The sequence below is a fragment of the Durio zibethinus genome, chromosome 8 (assembly GCF_047325235.1).
Source record: "Durio zibethinus cultivar Kanyao isolate XHJ-2024 chromosome 8, ASM4732523v1, whole genome shotgun sequence".
NCBI classification, from domain to species: Eukaryota; Viridiplantae; Streptophyta; class Magnoliopsida; order Malvales; family Malvaceae; genus Durio; species Durio zibethinus.
The window spans coordinates 28,566,738-28,587,926 of record NC_143169.1 but is presented as its reverse complement, the minus strand read 5'-3'; the positions used below and the strand labels follow the sequence as shown (position 1 = coordinate 28,587,926).

The window sequence follows — 21,189 nt, the reverse complement described above, 5'->3', positions numbered from 1 at the left end:
CACCAAGGATCTCATCTAAATGCTAGACTCCACACGAGAGGAGTCTAAAGAAGGGTAAAAGCCATGGGTAAAAGCCAAGTGAAGTAGTAGGGTATGGGACTTAAAGCAAGAGTATTGTAATTGTTAAGTTAATGGTTGAGGCTGAGTGCACTAAGTCTCCATAGCCTAAGGCTAAAAGTTGAGCCCAAGGGTAAGGTCTTGATAGAGGAGATAAGAGTAGCAGTTTAATAGGGGAAGAAGAAGCCAATGAAGAACTACAACATTTAAAGGCAAAAATCAAGGGTTCAGTCTAGGACAAAGGCATGGGTTACCATGTCCTTTGATTGTTTCTTATGCTCAAGACCACATAAGGTGAGGGAACACGCATAGAGAAAAAAGCCCAGAGCCATTGTGAGGACTTAGGGAATGTCCAATGGTAAGAGTCACAATGGTGGTTAAGCTGAGAAAAAGGGATCTCATAGGCTCCTAATGAAGGCAAGGTGAATGTGGCTATGAAGAGTCACTGATCCTAGAGATGGATGATTTGTCACAAAATAGGTAATGGCTTAGGTGTGAGTACTGCATACCCTACACCCATGTGTGCTACACACCTCAAAGGGCCTATTGAGCATAAGAAGAAGGTAAGGACCCCATGGTGTAGAGGAAAGGGTAATGGTACATCAAACATAAAGGCGGTGCATGCTTTGACAAGCCAAGATCATAGAAGCCCAAGTAGCATGAGTGTTGCATGCCTTAAAAGGCCCATTGAGTGCAGGGAAAAGGTAGTGGCATGTCTCTAGCTAAGGCACTACATGTTTTGATGAGCATGGTTTCATGGGAACCACATTGGGATCATGATCAAAACAAGGGATGACTATAAAGGTGTACTAAGAACTATCATGTACCAAGAACCAATGTGTGCCAAAAAGAATCAAGATGAGAGTGCGACATCAATCCAACATGCACATGCTATTAATGAATGACATTCCCTAGCAATGAGGGCATTGCTAAAACAAGTAGGGGAGAATGTCATGATTTGTGCACAAATCCTAAGCTGATTGGGTTGAAAAGTGTAGCTTGTTTGAGTTGGTATGGGCAAAGGACCATGAAGGATTAAAACCAAGGTCTAAAAAACACATATAAGGCTTAAGTGTATGGACCAAAGCCTAGGCTAAGGTGTGAAAGCATGGCAAGGTGAGCATCCTAGTATTGAAAATGGGGACTACTTGTTAAAAAGGTCTAGAATGCATCAACAAATTGGTGCGAGCAGTAGGCATAGAAGGCTCTATATTAGCTTGGAGATACACTATGCACGTGAATGTAGAAGAGTCTAGAGAAGCCTAGAGGTAGGCTAGGTGGGTGGGTACCAAAAGTTCTAAAAGAGCCAGGCATGAGAATAGTAGTAGGTACTATAGCACCTAGATGAGGAAGGATCTAGAAGGCCTTAGCTATGGGTAGAGCAGTGACCAGACAAAGAAGGATCTGAAACCCACTAGGCACAAGCACTCAGCAAGATTGCCTAGACTCTTTCAAACTCGAGGCTTAGCAAAGAGCTTGGAACCAGTAAGATTCTACAAAGGCCTTAGCCAACCTAGGAAGTGTTTGGGAACAGTGGAATGGTCTAAAAGGCCTATGATGGCCACACACTTGGATTAGTAAGGGCCATATGTGCTAGGGAGGCGTAAGTATAAATAGGGGCCCTCCTCCTTATTTATAGGAAGTTAGAAGCTACACAAGTAAGAAAAACCAAGTCATTAACTTAGGCATTGAACAATTGTATATAGCATCAAGTAAATAAAAGTTACAATTACTTTAACTCTCCTTCTTAGCTTTCTCCCAAGCTTCTTAGGAGCTAATGGAATGCACGAAAAAAGTGTTCAACATAAAGTCAAGGAAAAGTCTGACTTAGGCATATAGATGGTAGTTTCTCGCCTAAGGCCATACTATAGCTAGGCTTAAGCTCCTAGCCTATGCCATTGTATGAATGTGTGGGTGTGCAAGTGCGTATACTAGAGCCTGATCGAGAGGCTTGTGTATTGAGCTAGTGTGCAGACTAGTGCTCGACAATGTGTGTTGTATGGTGTGCCATGTTGACAGATTGATGTGCTAGCTTACGAGAACTAGAATCGGATCACTTGAGTGCCTACTTGAGTTAAGGTAATCTTTTCATTTGTGCATCTGTGATCTAACTGTTTGTGTGCTTTATGTTGTGGCATGCCTTGTGAAAAGCATACAGGAGACCAAAGCAAGTTACTCAAGGAGTGCTTACCTATAGAGAAGTAGGGGAAGGTTTCAACAAGATATGTGCTAACAGGCACTCGATTAGCGAAGTGTGAGGAGGTCGTTCTTTAGATAATAGATTAGCTTAGAGATGTTGAGTGATTCCTGAATAAGGCAATGGAGAAGCTCATGCAGTGTAATGAGGCATTAGAGTCTGTGGTGAGAACTTTACGATAGGAGCTAGCTAGGCTCAAGTTTGACCATGCTACATTATGAGCTACCGTTGTTGTTGGTGCAAGTTTAGGACTGAGAGTGGAAGTGCCTAAGCATTTTATTGATGGACTAAAGTCATGGGTAAAGGCAATGATACAACAAAATGGTGTGCAAGAGTCAAGTCAGGCCAGAGTTGCTATGGAATCATTAACTTAGGTTAAGTGCACCAAGTCTTCAAGGTTAAAGGGAAAAAGACAGAAGGAGGAGACATCGATGTTTATTCCTCGAGAAAGGAAATGGCTACAAGGGAACCTAGATTTTGTAACACTAACAAAGTTGCCAATAAGGGTAAAGGGCCCTTGAGTTACTATTTTGTGCCAATCCATATTAGGTTAGGGAGTGCTTGAAGCTTTTAGCCATCAAGCGGGTAGAAGGGTATCCAAAACAAAAAGTGGCAATGGTAAACAACACAAGAAGGAGCCTAAACAAGAGTGGCCAAGTGCTAGTTAAGACTATCAGAAGGTTAAGAACTCTCGAGGAGCTGATGAAGGGAAATTAGTGGTAGCTGAGTGCCTCAGCATGAGTCCCACAGTGCGGCCAAATTCTTCATAAGAGAGTGTGTCATGAGCAACTCAAAAAAAGCACAAGAAGTATTGGCAGCATGGGCAGAAGAGGCAATTATAGCAAAGTGCTAAGAAACCTAAGATTGAGAATGACGAAAGCCAACAAAGTACATGTTTGGGTATGGGACCAAAATGTTGGAAAATTGGTTCGTGGTGTAAAAGTTAGAACCAATGTCAAAGCTGGGCACATCATCCCCTTAGCAATGACGGTGTTGCTAGAATGAGTGGAGGAGAACTTTATAGTTCGTAAAGTGGTCCAGACCTAGGGGTTCTCTTTGAGTCGAATGACAATTCTAGTTCTAGTAGGATAGAGTCTAACTACTAAGGGGACTAAGCCCTAAGGTGCACTAGTAGTCCAGGTTATGAGGAACTAGCCTAAAATAATGAGGCAAGCAGTGAACGAGACTCTAAAGGCTCAGAAAAAGTGTTCAGGTTTGGTAGGATTAAGCCAAAACTAAAGGTAAAAAGTGGTGAGCAATGCATAGACACCTAGTTAGACCCAGCTGTGGGCATTGATGATCGAGGGGTAGGCATATGGTTAAGCCCAAGTGTAGGCATGCCTAATTACAAACCTAAAAGGACCAGATTTGGGGGCTTTTAGAAAGCCTACCACTTAGCATGAATTTAGCAAGTCAAAGATTGTGTAGCAGCACTAAATCCCTTAGAATCAAGGATTGTAACTTAGTTCTTTGAATTAAGGGATTGTAATCTCTAGAGCTTAGAAATGTATCTCAAGCACTAAATGTAAATGGGAGCTTAGCCATAAATAGAGAGTCCCTTACCTTTATTGTACACTCACCAAAACCATTTAGTACTGACATCTTTACTCTTGCCTTAAACCTTTTTATTGTTCTTTTGTTAGCCTTCCTTCTAGCATTTGCTATGCCCTTTCATTTTACAACATACTAGGCTGCCAAGCCTTGTAGTCTAGATTGTCCATGCACCATTTCTTGTGTTAGGCTGAGCTAGGATGCAAAAAGTCCATTCCCATGTCCTAGAGTCATGCAAGCCTAGTGTTTGAGTCCCAGCTCGTGACAAGTGGGGTTCTTTTTTAGTTAAGTGTAGTTCTAGTTCTAGCAAGATAGAGTTTGACAGTAAAAGGGACAATGCCCTGAGGTGCATTAAAGGTCCAGGTCATGGGGAACTAGCCCAAAATAATGAGGTAAGTAGTGATTAAGACTCTAGAGGCTCAAGGAAGGTGTTCAGGTTTTGTAAGATTGAGTTAGGCCCAAGGGTGACACTGGTGAGCAATGCGTGGGCACCCAATTGGACCTAGTCAAGAGCACTAATGACTGAGGTATGGGTGTATGGTTAGGCCCAAGTGTGGGCACACCTCTAAGAGGTCAAATTTGGGGGCTTCTAGAAGTCTTGGTGTTCAGCATGATTTTAGTGAGTTAATGGTTGTACAGCAGCACCAAATCCCCTAGAATTAGGGATTGTATCTTAGCTCCTAGAATCAAAGGATTGTAATCTCTAGAGTTCAAAAATGTATCTCAGGCACTAAATGTAAGGGGGACTCAGCTATAAATAGAGATTCCCCCACCCTCATTGTACACACATCAGAACCATTGAGTAATAACATCTTTACTCAAGCCTTCAACTTTTTTGTTGTTCCTTTGTTAGCCTTTCTTCTAGCACTTGTTGTGCCCTTTCACTTTGTAGTGTACTAGGAGGCCAAGCCCCACAGTCTAGAGTGTCTAACATCATTTCTTACATTAGATTAATTTAGGACACGAAAGAGTTCATTCTCATGTACTAGAGTCGTGTAAGCTTGGAGCTTAAATCTCAGCTTGTGACACATGCACATGCCTTGACCACCATCGAGACTTGTTGAACCTTTGTATTCATACATACTTCAACCACCATAGGCACATGTTGGCCCTTGTATGGGTAGCTCCCTCGAACACCATTGGCACATGCTTGGTTGCACACTGTGCATAGATATCTTAGGCTCGAGCTACGCACCATGTGCACCATGACTGGGTAGTAAGTCAGTACAAGCACATCTTTATATTTTTACCATACCAATGCCATATTTATCGCTTGTAAATTCATATAATGGTCCCTTAAACCTTCATGTGAAGTTTCATGGCAAGATGACTTATTTTTTATTTTTCACAATTTTTAAAATTTTTTATGGTTTGAGATTTTTTGAAATTTTTTTAAAAATAGTTTCGGCCCTAAATTTGGTATATGTGATCCATGTATTTTTTGGCATCCATAAAAAAATTTAGCTAAAATATCAAAGTATAGAATTTGTAGCTATTTGAAAAAAGCATCTCCATTTCAAACACTTGAATGGCTGCCAGTAGCAAACCTATAAAAGTTTTCTTTTTAAGAGGGTGTGAGTTGTCAAGCTTGCTTAGGGGATAAGGGGCCAATATAAGGGCCAAGGACTAGTACCCATCACACATCATGTGTGCCCGCCCCTTCAGCTTTCGACCCCTAATCATCGAAAGCCTAAATGCTCCCGACTAGGTTCTTTGACGATGCTCTAGTGATGCTACCCTAGCCAAAAAAATGTGGCACTAGCACATGCTTGAGCCCAGCATGTACAATGTGGCCCAGAATTGAACTTTAGTCAAGGCTTTAAACATCATTAGCACAAGTTGGCCTTTGGTGTGGGCACTTGGCTTGACCATCATCAGCATAAGCTAGCCCTTGGTATGGGCATTTGCCTCAACCACCATTGGCATATGTTAGCCCTTGGTGCGAGCACATGCCTCGATCAGTATTGGCATAATCTAGACCTAGTGTGGGCACATGCCTCGATTAATATTGGCATAATCTAGATTTGTGCAAGCACATGCCTCGATCAGCATTAGCAGAAGATAGCCCTTGGTACGGGCAGTTGCCTTGAATACCATTAGCACAAGCTATCCCTTGCTATGGGCACTTCCCACAAACTCCATCAGCACATGCTGGGCCTTAGTGTCAGCACATACTTTAACCACCACTAGCACTTGTGGACTTGTTATGTGAGATATACTTGTATGAAAAAGTTCCCCATTGTAGACACTTTAATGTCTATTGGTAGCAAATCTGTAAAATCTATCATGCTCTATAGGGGGTGATTATCCGAAGGTGTGCATGATAGGACTGTCATTGTGTACATCCATGGCAGCATCCCTGGAGCAAAATCTAAGTTATGCATGCCTTCTAGTTAGCTATCTGGTGACTGGTTGCTCGATGAGCTACAGGTGCTGATGGCCTCAACTGGTTGGCATGCATGTGGAAAAGGGGCTCAGTTGTGCCAAGCTCAAGCTCATACCTATAGTTGATGCTGCCCCAGACCGCAGGGCAAGTCCTTTAATCAAGCAATAGTTTCAAGGGGGTGCAAGTAGAAGCTGTGGTCACATGCTTGGTCTGGCCAAGTCTTTCGGCTATTTGGCAGTTTCATGGTCCCTTCTCATCGACCATAAAAATGCCTTGGCTTGGCCAAGCCTATGCATGTGTCACACTCTGCAAGACCACCATCAAGGGCAAGGCTTGAGCACCTGAGGCTAAAGGCCAGACCCTCACTCAAGCACCAAGCTGCAAGAATGAGTCCTTGTGAGAGTTACCCAATGCTAAGCCTAAAGACCATTTGGAAAAAGCTTCTAGAAGTCCCGAAAATGTGATGTAGGCACTATAGGTGCAAGGGCTTTAGATAAACCTAAACATGGGCCAGGTGCATGGGTGTAGAACCTTTTAGAAGAGCTAGATACAAAAATGGGTATGGTTACTATAACACTAGGTAGGGAAGCTTATGGAAGACCTGAGGCATGGGCACTTTGTGAGAGAGCCTAGAACCTTCTAGACCTAGTGTGTCATAAAGTGTCTAGAACTAGCTTCTTTTTAGAAATTCCCTAACCAACCTTGTATGTGTCTAGAGGCCTTGAAGCACTTTATAATGTATATAAGAGCCATACACTTGTCCCCTTGGTAACCACCAAGGCCATGGGGGCTTAAGTATAAATAAGGGTGCCCCTTCCCCTATTGGACCAACTTATGAGCTAGTGAACTTGTGAACCCACAAAGCTACTCAAGCACATTTGTATATAAGCCACATTTTTCCAGCAATAGAAAAGATCTTGTATTCTTTTACCAATGCCTTCTTAGTGTACTATAGTGTTCAATTTCTTGAGGGCCTAATTAGTCCTTGGTGAGTGGCATGCTTACTTAACCTGGTTAAAGACTGACTTACGCATACATGAATAGTAGTTTCCTATCAAAGGTTGCATGGTTGCAAAGCTTAAGACCAAAGTCAGTGATAGTTGGTATCAAAGCACAGTTTAGTGTGTGACCCCAATCCAAGACAATGCTTACTACCAGAATGAGCCATCAGCACACCGAGGGGCAAAAGGCTTGTAAGACATGCACTACTAGAAAGTGTAAGAAAGGCACTAGTAGGGACATGATCTCAGCCTTTGATACCTAGTTGGCCAAGGTGGAGTTGGTAATGGTTAAAATATAGGACAATTATAAAGACCAAATGGAAGAATTGGTCTCGGTTGGAAAAGAGATCATGAAAAAGATAAAGCAAACTCTTTCTAAAGAAATCAAAAGCCTTACCCATAAGAACTCTACCCTAAAGGCCTTGGTAGAGGCCATGAGGGAAGAGATGGAGTAGCCCAAGAGAACCCTCTTCGTATGCGAGGCAATTGTAGAGGGAGGTATACTCATAATAACTCTTAGGACTAGGGTGGAGGTTCTCAAGCCTAAGAAGTTCAAGGGGACATGGTCTGCAAAGAATGTAGATAACATCTTATAGGGCATAGAGTAGTATTTCCATGCAATGGGTATTAAAGGGGATGCTACTAAGGTAAACACCACCTCTATGTATCTTGTAAACATCACACTTTTATGGTGGCATCATAGGTCCAAAGAGAAATAGGCATAAGGGTACTACCATTGGAAAGTGGAAGGAGTTCCAAAGGGAGTTTAGGCAATAGTTTTACCCATAATATGTCGTATAGGTTGCACTCGCCAATCTATGATGGCTCACCCAATGTGGAGAGGTGTGTGAGTATATTCTTGAGTTCTCAAAACTTATGCTCTGAATTCCCAACCTTGGGAAGGATAGGGCACTTTACATATTTATGGATAGGCTCAAGCCATGAGCTAAGCAAGAGCTAATAAGGATGGCTGTCCAAAACTTCACCTGAGCCATGACTACTATTGAATCCTTTGTGGAATTCAGCAAAAGGGGACAAGTTTAAGTCTTCTAAACCCAAAGGCAAGGGCAAAGGTGGGGGAGACAGGGACAAGAGTAGCAGTGGTAGGACACTAATACATAAATGGGAAGTCTTTCAAGGAGGGAGACAAAAAGAAGAACAAATGGCCAATGATAAAGGATGGACCTATGATCAATTTTTTGTGTGATGGTCAACATCGAGCCAAGGATTACCCTAATAAAGCTGAGTTTATGGCCATCATCAAGGGGTACAAAAAGCAACCCAAGTAGGAGGGACTAAAACTTGGTTTGATCATGCTAAGTTTTATATTAGCAAAGAAGAGGTATAAGAGAAAGGGGCTCATGTTCATCAAAATCTCAATTATAGGGAAGCGCTTAAAAGCCTTGGTGGACATAGGTACATCTGATCTCTTCATGTTCAAAGGAATGGCAAAGAGACTAGGGCTTAAGTTCAAGAAAAATGTGGGATGGATCAAGACCATTAACTCCAAAGATGTTCTGATCATTGCCATGGCATAAGGAGTTGAGTTACAACTTCGAGTGTGGAAAAGTAAGGAATCTATTGACATAATCCCTCTTGATGACTATGACTTTGTCATCAGCTTAGATTTTCTTGATAGGATCAATGCACTCCTTATTCCCTTCACTAACTACATTTGTATCATGGACCATCGATGCCATTGTATTGTCCTAGTGAAATGAGAGCAAGGGACCGTAACCAAGGCAATATCAACCATCCAACTTGCCAGGGCATGGAAAAGGAAGAGCCTAGCTTCTTGGTGGCCCTAAACAAGAATGACCCTCAATAATCGAATGACAACACCCTCTTGGAGGTGTTGGAGTCCTTCAAGGATGTCATGCTTGCAGAATTGCCCAAGAGACTACCACCCAAAAATGAGGTAGACCATAAGATCAAACTCGTGCTTAATGCCAAGCCACCAGGCCGAGCCTGATATAAGATGTGACCTCCAAAGTTGAAAGAGCTAAAGAGATATCTCAAGGAGCTTATAGATTTAGTGGTTCATCAAGCCCCCTAAAGCTATATATGGTGCACTAGTCCTATTTCATGGAAGTATGTTGGGGCCTTATGGATGTGTGTTGACTATCGAGCACTAAACAAGCTCATGGTGAAAAAAAAGTATCCTATTCCGCCTGTTGTTGACTTGTCTAACCAGTTGGGAGGAGCATGGTCATTTACCAAGCTAGATCTAAGATTCTAAAGGTGATGAACCAAAGACGTCATGTGTGACTCACTATAAGGCATAGAGTTCCTAGTAATGCCTTTTGGTCTGATAAACATGCCCATGACATTCTGAATGTTAATGAACAAGGTACTAAAACCCTTTCTTGATCGATTTGTTATAATATGCCTTAATGATATTGTTATCTATAACTGATCGCTTGAAGAACATGTGGATCATTTGCAGCAAGTGTTTCACTACTAAGGGAGAATAAATGATACGTAAAAAAGGAGAAATGTTCATTCACCTAGCATGAGGTCTCATTTTTAGGCCATATTGTGGGAAATGGTAAGATCCAGATGAATTGTGATAAGGTCAATGTAATCCAAGAGTGGGAACTACCAACCAAGGTCATAGAGTTGCAATCATTCCTTGGTCTAGCAAATAGCTATTGACGATTCATAAAGGGGTACTCAACCATTATAGCACCCTTGATTGACATGCTCAATAAGGGAAAATTTTAAGAGTAGAGTCTTGAGAGTTAGGAGGTCTTCAATCACCTAAAGCAAGCTATCATAGAAGAGCCAGTCTTAGCTCTCTCTGACTACACCAAGCCATATTATGTATGCACTGATGCATCCAACTTTGCTTTTAACAATGTGTTGATGCAAGACTGGCATCCAATTACCTTCGAGAGTAAAAAGCTTAATGAGATCGAGCATTAATTTATAGTCCAAGAGAAAGAGAGGACTACTATGGTGCATTGCTTGCACATGTGAAGGCCTGACTTGTTGGGAAGTAAGTTTGTGGTAATGACCAACAACATGGCTACCAGTTACTTGCAAAGTCAAAAGAAGCTTACTCTCAAACAAGCTTACTAGCAAGACTTCTTAGCCAAGTTTAATTTTACCATGGAGCACAAGCTAAGAAAGGCCAATGTCATGGTAGATGCACTCAGCCACAAGGCTAAACTAGCAATGATTAGTAGGCCAAAGGGTTCCCCACTTGCACATATAAAAAAAGGGCTAATCTAAGATCCCATAACCAAAACCTTGATTGAAGATGTGAAATAAGGGAAGACTAGATGGTTCTATCTTTAGGGGGATCTACTCTACAATAAAGGAAACCAACTTTGTTGCACAATTTAGCAAGCTGTGAAAGGAAATCATAAAGAAGTTTCACAACTCATGATAGGTAGGCCATCCAGGTGTGCACCACACCTTAGCTCTTATTAAGGATCGATATTATTGGACTAGGATAAGGGATGATATGATGGCCTATATTAGAACTTGTCTTATGTGCTAACAAGACAAGATAGAGCAAAATCCCTAATCGACCTCCTAGAACCACTGTCAGTTCCTAAACACCCATGAGAGAGTGTTTCCATGGACTTTATTATTAGATTACCCAAGGTGGATGGGTATGGCAACATCTTCATAGTGGTGGACCAGTTTTTGAAGTATGAAACCTTTATTCTAGCAACTAAGGAATGCCTAATAAAGGAAGCAACCTGATTGTTCCTCAAAACCATAGTCAAGTACTAGCGTGTTCCTTAATCCATCATCATTGATTGAGATGGTTGATTTATCGAGAAGTTTTAGAGTGAATTGTTTAGGCTCCAGGAGTCTAACTTGAGGTTTTCTACCATTATGCACCCTTAGATAGATGGTAGACTAAGAGGGTGAATGGCTTCTAGAAGAGGTGCCTTTGACATTATGTCAGTGCCTTCTAGCGAGATTGGCCCAAATTGTTGGACATAGCTCAATTCTCATACAATCTTTAGCAAAGTGACATTATGAATCAAAGACCCTTTGAGATTACGATAGGGCAATAGCCATGTGCACTCGGTGCTATTGCCATAGGGTACATGGGATTGAACCTAGTAGCTTACAAATTTTCCAAAGCATGGCAAGAAGAAGTTGATTTAGCTTGAGTGTGTCTACACAAGGCCATGAAGTAATCAAAAAAGTGGGCTGATTAATAGTGGAGGAACATGCAGTATCAAGTAGGTGACTCGGTACTAGTCAAGCTACACTTGGTGCTGCAGCATCCAGGGATGCATAAGAGGCTTACTTGGAGGTATGAAGGTTTTTTCAAAGTTCTTAAGCTAGTAGGCAAGACTACAAACAAGCTTGAGCTACTTTTATAGTCAAGGTACATCTGGGTTTTCATGTAAGTTTGCTTAAACCCAACCACAAAAACTCAAATGATCCATTTTAAGGCCAATCAAAGAAAGCACTAGTGGGCATTAAGGCTTCTTATGATCGAGAGGTTGAGCGCATCTTAATCAATCACATGGTACGATAGATGTAACAAATACCTAGGCATGAGTACTTGGTACAATAGAAAAGTTAGCTAGATACTAAGATAAGCTAAAAGCCAATTAAAGCATTATGGTAGTTTTAGGATTAGGTCGATAGGTTATACGAAAAATACACAATGAGGGCATCAATGAAACAACTGGGGGAGAATGTCACACCCCCATGTGCACCATTGAGGCCAAGGCCCAAGCACTAGCGCATGGATTACAAGAATGAGTCCTTGCTAGAGTTACCTAATACTAAGCTTGAGGACCATTTAGGAGAAGCTTATAGAAAGCCCTAAAAAAGAGGTGCAAGCATTGTAGGTGTGAAGGCTCTATATAACCTTGGACACAAGATAGATACATGGACATAAAACCTTTTAGAAGAGCCAAATATGAAAATGGGTATGTTTATTGTTATAGTAGGCAAGAAAGCTTCTGGAAGGCCTAAGGTATAGGCACTCTGTGAGAGAGCCAGGAAACTTTTGGACTCGATGTGCCACAAAGTGTTTGGAACCAATTTTTTTTCTAAAAATTCCCTAACCAACTTTGTATGTGTCTAACGGCCTTAGAACCCTCTAGGATGTTTGTTAAAGCCATACATTAGCTCATTGATTACCACCTAGGCCATTGGGGCTCAAGTATAAATAAGGTTGCCTCCTCCCCTATAGGAGCAACTTATGATCTAATAAGCTTGTGAATCCACAAAGCTATTTAAGCAAATTTGTACATAAGCCACATTGTTTTAGCAAAAAAAAAAAATCTTGTATTCTTTTACCAGTGTTTTTTTAGTGTGTTATAGTGTTTGATTGCCTCTAGGGTCTGACTAATCCTTAGTGAGTGGCATATTCAACCTAGTTAAAGACTGACTTAGGCATACATCAATGGTAGTTTTCCACCTAGGGCTACATGATTGCAGGTCTTAAGATCAAAGCCTGTGACACATACAACTGATGCTACCCAAGACCCCCCAAGAGCAAGTCTCTTAATCGAGAATATCCCCCTATGATGGTCATAATAGAGTTTGTGTATGTAGTCCTAGCCAAACCAAGCATTGGTGATGTCATGTTGTTGTTTCCTGTTGGATGCTAGAGGTAGTCTCATGGCCCTTGCTTATGTTTTTCCCATGCTAAATGGTTATGGCATGGCCTCATACGTTGTTTCCTTTATTCAATCATCGAGTAATCGATTGGGTGGGTTATGGATTGGTGTGCATGAATGTTGCCACTTGTACACAATGGGCATATGAGTGGTGCTATGGTTGTGCATGTTGGTAGGCTTCATGCTCGATGCATTGAATTGTTGACCCATCATCCTCTTCAATCTCCCCTATATGGTCATGTACCCTGGAGGCATAATCAGGATCCTATGCTTAATACCTAAATTGATGAAAATTGGATGTCTTGCCATCCCTCATCTATCTTATGTCCTTAGAGGCAATGCGTTAGACCTCAATCATGCTTTGTGTCCCAAGTGTACCACCCAAACCTCTGTGGCCACTTTGGTACACTGGTGTTCGATCATGCTATCAAATGCAAAACATTTTGTGGGTGTGGACTTTTGACCTTTGTTCATCCAATGCTATGATTTAATATGCTTGACATGCATGACACTCATGCTCCATGTTGGCTCTTTTCGTCTCTTAGTCGATGCATTGAGGCCCATGTAGTGCCAACATCCCGAAAGAATGCTACCTAGTTGATCTTGCCAGTAGTCATATGCTTGTCTCAAAGGTTAAGCCATGCATATTTAAGTACAAACTAATTCAGACTATGAAATTATGAATGGCTCGTTAAATCAATTATAGTTTGTTTGATGGTATTTACTACTAAGATAATTATAGTAACTCTAAAGCTAATTTGTGTAACAAGCCTTGACTTTTGAAAGGGATGCATTTATTGGATAAAAGCTCAATGCGAGCTTTGCCCATTGCTCTAATGATTCATGATAACTCGATGAATCATACGACCTTTGTATTGGTGACACATCATTCAAATTTTACGTTATCAACTTTTGATGGTTGGACAGTGGTCTACTACAGTGGTGACAAGTAAAGAAGAATTAAGGTTTGATTTTAGAAAGAAATCATGAGAAATGGCTACCACATCTATGGAAGACAACAGGTGTGCTAATCATTCAATCTTGATAAGGGGAGGTAGTGACAATAAATAGCAATATTGGGCTTTATGAGTCTAGTAATTGGAATGAATACAATCTAAATCCCTTAATAAGGATCCATTTGAGGGTAAGTCTATTGCTAGTAGGTGTTATAATTCTAGCTCTAATTGCATATATTTAAGTTGATGCAGTTAAAAAGCTCTTGGTTGGAGCTATAGTTGGGTTATTTGATTCGCCTCATTATAAACATGTGTCTACTCATCCCTACTATCAACAATGTGCTCCTAACCTTAATTGGCTTAGTTGTTTCTTTGATGTTGTTACTTTGAAGAAATTAGAGTTCTCAAAGTAGGCCTATGCTTGTATACATTAGGATTGGATAACATCATAGGATTTTGATCATATTGTGTTAGCCTTTGGCATTGGAGTAATGATTAACAAGGATAATTAAGGGCATTTGTATTTCATAGTCAGAGGTGAAATTTTTAGATTCATGAAAGATGAACAATTGTGAAAGCATTTGCCAATGATGTTTTCATTAATCAAGAACAAAAGTTAGGGGACTATCTTAGTCTTAACCATAAACAATATCGAGTAAAGACTAATAGATGTTACTTTTAGGACTCTACCAACACCTTATGAGAAATTGAAGTCTTTGGGTTCTAAGGGGAGTGTGGTCACAAGGTTGAAACTTAAAGGAATTGATAGAAGGGCACACTAGCAATGGAACCTAGGCATAATTTGACTCAACATAGAGAAACTTCTTGGTCTAGATATAGTAAAGATTGATAGATTAGGAGCACTCTTTCTTGATTTTATAAGAAGTGGTGCATGGCCATTCTTAGTTAGTGGAGCAATTTGTCTAGTTAATTTCGTTAACAAATGAGACCTTAGTCTACTAACCAACTAGTAGAGGTGATCCTTTGTGGCTAGCTTCTTAGAGGGACTATGGCCTCTTAGGCCAAGAAAGTTTAAGGCAATAATAGGTTTGTTATGCCTTTAGATGTTTTGGGCAACATGCCCCATACTGATGTATTCAAGAAATCTATAGCCTTGGTTGATAGGCTCAGGTAATCTTTGAAATTTCATCATGATAGGGATAGATCATTGCAATTGTTGGTCTTCAATAAGGAATTCCTAGTAAGCGTGAGTCATCAACTCATGTTGACTATGTCCCTACCCTTTGTACATACCACCCGCTGTTTCTACTAATTGAATGGTCTAGTGAAGTGTTCAAATCATAGTGATGTGGATGGTTAACTACCCAAGATGTCATAAAAAGTCCATTAGATCCTATCATTTAGAAGAAGGAGAAGTTTTAACAAGGTTTACATAGGTGAACTTGTGAAAGGATCATTGTTGAAACTTGCTCAATAAATGACTTATGAACCTGCTAACAAAACATCAAGGGTGAGGGCAAGGCCACCTCTATGCCTAAACCCCTTCTGGCCCTGAGCATACATGATGGTTGATTTGTTCTACTTTCTAGGCAACTAAAATGATTAGTATTATTTCCTACAGCCAAATAACAAACCCTCGACACAAATTGCACCATGGAACTGAAATGAAAAAGATCACATGTGCCATCGCCATCCCATTTGCTTTGTGTATGCGTACATCACCTTAACAAACCAAAATGACTCTTGATAATGGATATTTCAACTCTCACATTAATGAAGAACATAGTGAAATTCAATACTTGGTGTGAATTGCAAACTCCTATGAACCATTGAGTCTTTAAATGCAAGTTATGCCTTAAGCCATTAGCTAAGGGCATGCCTACCTAGGTGTCATGCATTGTTGCCCCTTCTAACCCCCTGCCTATTGGTTCCAGGTGAAGGGGTGGAAGATGGCCTCTTATGATCTCATTGGTCATGGTTGGCCCAAAAGTGAGTCTTCAACAATGATAACACCATGACCATTGGTGGTAAATCTCCCAGCATGCCTTGTCTCCAGTGATGTGCTCTTGTTATCCATTTGGACCCTATTGGAACCTTCGTATCACTTAGTTGATGCTTGTATTGCAACCCTACATCAAGTAAGATTATCGATTGAGTTTAAGTATATCAATAAGTATACAAAAGGAAACTTATTAGGATTCCCCCAGTAATGGTGAGTGAATCAGAAAGAGCCTAGCCTGAGAATTGTGCACTCATGGTATCCAAATTGTAGTGTGGAAAAACATCCTTAGTAGTGGACCGAGAAGGGTGAGAGCCCCATTGTGCTTACACCCTATCACACCAAGAGGCACTATTTGTGAGTCAGGTAGTTTGGGAATGCAGTCCCAATTGGGTAATAAATTTCATCCAAGGCTAAATACAGGTGAGAGATTGATAGTGAACAAATACTAAAAGGGAAAGATGAAAAGGACTTTGAAAAGAGAGTCAAAAAGTGCTTGAAATTATGGGGAAAGAAGTAGATGGGGGTTAGCGATACACCCCAATTAGATGTAGATAGGTGAAAGTTGGTCCACCAATTGACTCAGGGTGTGGATCGATACAGGTCATGATGATAGCCCAAGCTCGGGCTTTCGATATGCCTATGGAGACATCATCATCGCAATCACGAAATGTAGCACATGCCATATCAATGTGCCTCAGCACATGTGTGCTCCTAGCATTAGCCTACAATTTCCCTATCTGGCCCATCTTGAAACATGGACCAAGGAGTCTGAATGTGTGCTAGTTAATGGGCTAGAAAACACATAAAACACAAGGTAGCTAATTTGTAAGATCCCTTATGAGTGTACTGCTAACTAACCTTAATCTTCTGAAAAGGGCTTAAGTGTGAGCATGCCTGTCGAGACCCAAAAGATAGTGAACTGTACTTGAGCAAGACAAAGCCAAAAGAAACTTTGGTGGAGACCTACAATAATACTGACATGCAAATCTTTCATTTTATTAGGTATAGGGTTAAAAGACTAATGGAACCATCTAGTAGCTAGTTCCCTCTAAGTTTCCCTTAGGATAGTTTGAGCCCTTAGAAAGTTCTATTGGGTAAGGTCAATGATTAAAGGCATCAGAGGCATAACATCTTTAACCAATTCTCAAACTTTAAATAGGTAAGATGGCATGGTTGTTTCATTGAGCTATACCACAAAATTGAGAGCTCCAAGTGGGCCATTTTTGGTAAATCGAACTATCGATGTGGGATGAATCGAAAGCTAGGTTACAGTGCCCAACTATGTATGATCCTAGAACCCATAAAGGATGTTGGTTGATTAAGACAGTAGGATGGTGGTCATGGAAGTTAAAATCCACTAAGGATTGTGTAATAACTCACCTACCAAATCAAGTAACCTCAAAAGTGGATGGCACTTAAGTGCATAACCTATACCTAATTGTCGGAGTAAGGGCCTAGCCCCAATAAGTAGGAAGGTGCAACAATTTCTGTAAAACTTAGGGTACAAGTTCTAGCAGAGTAGCCATCAGTGCAAATCTTGGTGGTAATAGCAAATATTCAAATGAGAATGAAAAAGGGAAAAGTTTCATGTGAATACACTTGCATATGGGTTAGTCATTCCTAAGAGATAAGGGAAGCCCATCTCATTGTGCATCCAGTGCAAGCTTCAAAAGGGAATCAGGTTAAAATTCTTGAATCAAGATGCAACGGTTGATGGCAATGTCAGGGAGTCTAAAGACATAGGTAAAGGCCTTAAGAAGAGTTTTATTTTCTCTTTAATGGCCTGCCCACCTTGGAAATAGCTCAGACAAAGGCCAAAAAAGTGCCATATGTTGCATAGTGTCTGGTTCACCATCGGTAGCCCCTAAAATTTGGAAGAGCAAGTGCTGTCAGTGCCCAATCATACTAATAATCACATTAAGTCTCTAAAATGAGCAGCTTCTAGTCAATGGAATAATGTAGACAAAAAAAGTCAGCAAATTGTATCTGTAACATTAGGAAAAAGATTGGCCCAATGGTTGGGCATAAGGGTCCTAGTTCTAAACCCATCAGCTACCATTGCACTACTTGAGCTATTCCTACAGTGAGAGTGGGTCACCGCATGTCAGCCAGGGGATGAACTAAGAATAGCTCCCTTAGAGGCCTTCCTTAGGCAATGAATAGTCAGCTCAAAATTGATACGGAGAAGGGAAATCCAACTGTTTAATTAAACCAAAGCATTGTGATGGTCCCTAGAGATGCTCAAGCAATGTGATTTTTACCTAGTGCTTTGAATGTCAAAGTGAAGAAATTCAACCAAGCACGAGTAAATAGCAGGAGTAACTGTGACCTCTTAAGATAGCCAAATGCCTCATCATCTAATTAGTAATGTGCTTGAATGGATTAATGAGATTCCCACTATCCCTATCTATTATCCCACTTGTGGTAGCCAACGTTGCTTTTTTATCCTTCGATATCAGGTCTTCCTATCATTATGAAGTAGAATTCACCAAGTGTTGCCAATAGGGAACATAAGCTAGGTTTAGACCATTGTGAGATAGGTTAGTTTAACCCTATTGATGGCAGCATCACAATAGCAACTCAACCTAGTATAAGTGGAACCACTTATTCACACAATTGGTCATTGTGTCATAGGCTCCGAACTTAAGCCTGAATCTATGTGGCCTTAAGGCTTGGAATTAAGTCTATATGCCTAAGTTTAACCTATACAACTAGTGTACATGCAAACAAGAAGAACAAAGGGTGGAATATACAAGTTAGAGAACACAATAGAGAATGCTGGAATATGTTGTATATTACTGAAGATAGATTGTGTCTAAGGATGTGATGATGTATAACTGAGGGTGGGGTGACCCTCTATTTATAGTTGAGGCTCCTAGCTTTACTTATGGCTAACTCCTAAAATTATGGGATTTATAAGTTTCCTAAAAATCAAGGATTACACATTGTTACACAGATTACATGAGGCTCCTCCTGAATTTTAGGGTCAACCAGATCCTCCTACTGAATGCTACCAATCTTAGATGCCTCTAAAAGATTTTAGATTGGTTAGGCTCCTTTCGGTCCACCTAGGTATAGTACGAGCATGTTGCAAGGTTGGTCCTAGATGTGTGAGTAGGCCAGTATGTTGTACGGGCAGTCTGGACTTATCTTCCATGCTTATTGTGCCAACTTTTACAACTATCCCTAGTGCTCAAGCTTTGATCCTTGGTGCTCGGGCCTGAGTGCTTGGTGCACTCGTCCAGGGCATGACATTCTCCCTCACCTAATGGCACATTGCCCTTGTTACATCCTCTATGTGGAACTACCTATTCTGGTCTTAGAACTACCATAAGTCTTCTACGAGCTTCCAACTTGCCTCACTGTCTGGAAGTCCCTTCCAATGCACCAAGTACTCTTATCTTTGCTGGCAGTTCTTTTGTCTCACCTCTCGATCAGCAATGATGCTATGGACCTTCATTTTATATAAAGCCCTGACTTTTAATGGTGCACACTTCAACTTTGCCCATCCTAGATCTCTCTCATCCTCATGGAATGGCTTAAGCATGCTAACATGGAACATTAGGTGTACCCTTGGCTTGGGTGGCATGTCCAGCTTGTAGGCAACCTTGCCTACCCTCTTAAGAACTCTAAAAGGTCTTTTGTACCTTTGGACTAAGCCTTTGTGTAGCAATTTGTAGTGCATAATGAGGTGCACTTCACCAAAACCAAGTCCCCTACTTGGAACTATATGTCCCTCCTATTCTGGTCTACCCACTTCTTTGACCTTTTCGCAACTTTGTGTGGACAAACTCAAGCCAAGTTGGCTTACTCTTATTGAGCCTTGGCAAACTTGTACATTGCTAGATTAGGCCCTGTATAACTGATAATGATCAAACTAGGTGTTAGCCATTGCTAACCTATCACAATCTCAAAAGGACTCTAGTTCGTTTCTTCACTCCTTTACAAGTTGTATAAAAATTGGGTGACATCTAATAGCTTTGGCGAGTCCCTTTTCATGGCACTCACATTGTACCTCAAACAATCCATTCACTCACTCTATCTACTTGTCGATCTACAGATGCATGCTCGTAGAAAAGTTCAAGTTTAACCCTAATAGCTTGAACAACTCAGTTTAGAGCTGCCCTATGAAATGCCCATCCTAATCACTAATAATGGTCCTCGATACTCCCTAGTACTTCACCACATTCTTTAGGAACAAATAGTGTTTCTTATTCGGCTAGGCACTCTTTGGTTGCTAGAATGAAAATCCTCTACTTGGAAAACCTATCCACCACTACCATGATGTTCCCAATCCCCTCTATTTTTGGTAGATTGACTATGAAATCTAGAGTGATGTTCTCCTATGGTCGCTCTGGTATCAGTAATGGCTTCAAGAAACCACCTAGTTTTTTAAGCTCCACCTTGTCCAATTGAGACTTAAGAAAAATCTTCACATAGGCCTTCATATCCTCCCTCATGTGTAGCCAGTAGTACCATTCCTCTAAAAAGCTTAAGGTGTGACTCACTCCCAGCTGACCAGCCCACCTCGAATTATGACACTCTTGCAAAACTTCCCTACAGAGCTTCCCATGCTATGGGACAAATAGCCTATTACCCTTGATGTATAATAAGTCATCTTGCAACCAAAACTACCTAGTCTTACCTTGCTTGGCATACTTGATGAGAGCTTTAGAATGCCTTAGAAAAATGGTGCAAGAAAATAGTTAGAGAAGGCTCTAGGTTAGCCTAGTGACAAGCTAGGTGCATGGGCACAGAAGAGTTTGGAGAACCTTTGAGGCCAGCTAGGTGTGCAGGCACCAAAGGTTCTAGAATAGCCTGGTATGGGAATATTTGTGGGTATTGTAGCACCCAAACTAGGAAGGCTTTTGAAGTTCCAAGCTATAGGTAGAATAGCGACTAGATAGGGAATGTTCTAAAACTCGCTAGGTATGGGCACTTAGCAGAAGTGCCTAGACTCTTCTAGACTCAAGGCTCAATAGAGAGCCTAAAACAAACTGGATTTTTGCAAAGGGCTTAGCTGACCTAGTAAGTGTCAAATGGCTATAGAAGGATCTAGAAGGCCTATAAGGGCCACGTACTTAGATTAATAAAGGCTATATGTGCTAGGAAGGCTCAGGTATAAATAGGGGCCTTCCCCCTCATTTTTAGTTAACAAGAAAAGTAATAAGAAAAAAGTAAGAGGAACCAAGTCATAAACTTTGCCATATCAAAGACTTGGGGATAAACATAGGAGTCAGTGTAAGGTCATTGAGTAATTGTACGTAGCATAAAATAAATAGAAATACAATTGTTTTAACTCTTTTTCCTAGCTTTCTCCCAAGTTCTTAGGGAACCAATGGAATGCATGGCACAAGTGTTTGGCATTAAGTCATAAAAGAGGCTAACTTAGAAACATGGTAGTTTCTAGTCTAAGGCCACACAGGTGCTAGGCTTAAACCTCTAGCCTATGGTAGTTGGTATCATAGTAGGTTC

At 40.9% G+C, this 21,189-nt stretch overlaps 3 pseudogenes; all 3 read left to right on the top strand.

Annotated features, from left to right (window-relative positions):
* The first annotated feature begins 13,385 nt into the window (after positions 1-13,385).
* On the top strand, positions 13,386-15,171 carry LOC149517841 (18S ribosomal RNA; annotated as a pseudogene).
* Positions 15,172-15,450: 279 nt separating this feature from the next.
* On the top strand, positions 15,451-15,605 carry LOC149517840 (5.8S ribosomal RNA; annotated as a pseudogene).
* A 231-nt stretch (positions 15,606-15,836) lies between these two features.
* On the top strand, positions 15,837-18,606 carry LOC149517839 (25S ribosomal RNA; annotated as a pseudogene).
* The last annotated feature ends 2,583 nt before the right edge of the window (positions 18,607-21,189 follow it).